We start from the raw sequence: 1,823 nt of genomic DNA, 5'->3' as shown, positions 1-1,823 counted from the left end.
AAGACCCTAAATAATGTAACAGAAAATAAACAATAGTATTGTATTTGTTAAATTTTTTGTGTTTTTTACACATACTTTGGTAAGTTTTCATTTGGTTATTATCATTGTCATGAAATTGACTATATGCTTTTACACTAAGATACAGAAGGACTTCATTTAATTTTCATTTTCGTTCATATTTTTCCCATCACATGTATTACCTGGGATAATCACTTTTTGGCATGATAACAAAACAATAGAATAAAAATCAAGGCCTGAGGCATTGCCTATTGTATTAGCTTTGAAATTGGAAACCAAGAGAATAAATATTGAGAAAAGTTCTCTTTCTTTTTATAAATAAAAGCCTTATATCCCAAAATGTTTTTAAAGAGTATACCCTAGGCTTATCTAGCAGACTTTACTTCCTTATAACAAGATCTATTAATGAATTATCAATAATCAAAATTAAGTACACATTGAGGATTGCATATCCACAATTCTGAAGTTTAAAGTGGTCTGAGAACCAAGAAGGGTTTCTGTTTGTTTGCTTTTGTGGCAAAAAAAAATCGAACCAGAACTGATGCTTTACTGTTCGTTACCTTTATGTATTTCACTGAGTGCGAACAGCCATACATTTTACAACAGAAATATTAATGTATTTGATCGGGGGTGTTGCCTCAGCCTGCACTGGAAATGTTATTTAAAAAAGAGTGTAGGCACTTTATTCTCTTTGAAAGAATGTGAAAACTTTGAATTCAGTAACATATAAAATCTCCACGTTTTCACCCAGGGCACTGGGAACCCGGATCACAGAATCATAAATAAATGTTCAAGTTGGAAGGTACCTAGGAGATAATATATTCCAACCCCCTAATTTTATGAATGAGGACACTGAGTCCAGAGAAGTGCAGTGACCTGCCAAAGGTCTTACTACTCGGTTAGTAGCAGAGATAGAAATAGACTCCACTCCCCAGGTGCTCAAGTCGCGGGCTCCTTCCACTCACCGCCCTTCAGTGAACTGTTGCCCCGGCATCTGGGATTTCTAAACAAGAGAAATACATAGGAGCGTGCTCTCTACTCCAGACCCGCTGCTGCACATGCCTACTTTTGAAAGAAACCATGTCCCTTTTCTCTTCCTAAATTGATCCCTATAGAATTGTGCTGATTCTGCTAACTGGCACAAGGACAGACACTGTCACAACCCTCCCCAGTTTGGTAGGCACCATTCCAAATGCTAAAAAGGCCAAGTCCTTGACTTTATACTCCAATTTAACTTCATTGTCTGATCAGTTACTGTTAAAAACATGCCAGAACGCATATTAGCTTTCGACCACCAGGGATTTACTGGGCTTCTCTTGTGTGTCCAGGATTGCAATATGCTAAATCAGTGATTTTCAGTCAAGGGCGATTTGCCCTTTGGGGAATATTTGGCAATGACTGAAAGATATTTACTTGTCACAACTTGGAATGTGCTATTGGCATTTAATAGGTAGAGGGCAGGATTGCTGTAGAAACCGTTCAATGCACAGGACAACCCCTGGTCCAAAAGGTCAATAGTGTTAAGATCGAGAAAACCAGGGACTAAACATATACCATTATTCAATTTTTCAGAGACTCTATACACTAATTTCGAAACAGGAACTTAACTAATATTCATGAAGGTACAAAGCATAAATAAATACTAAACTCAGTGCTCTAAAGATTCAGAAACAGAAGACCGAAGTTCAAGCCCCACCTTGTCATTTCTTTTCCCTGTGATCTTTGGACAATCATTTAAGCATTTGGGGCCTCAGATTTATCTCTAAAACAAGGCTATTGATAACTCACCTACATATTTTATTGGG

The sequence above is a fragment of the Mirounga angustirostris genome, unplaced genomic scaffold (genome assembly GCF_029215605.1).
Source record: "Mirounga angustirostris isolate CCGP_5_RB_7025 unplaced genomic scaffold, mMirAng1.0.hap1 SCAF_2, whole genome shotgun sequence".
In the NCBI taxonomy this organism is placed as follows: Eukaryota; Metazoa; Chordata; class Mammalia; order Carnivora; family Phocidae; genus Mirounga; species Mirounga angustirostris.
Note: the sequence above shows the minus strand (reverse complement) of the source record.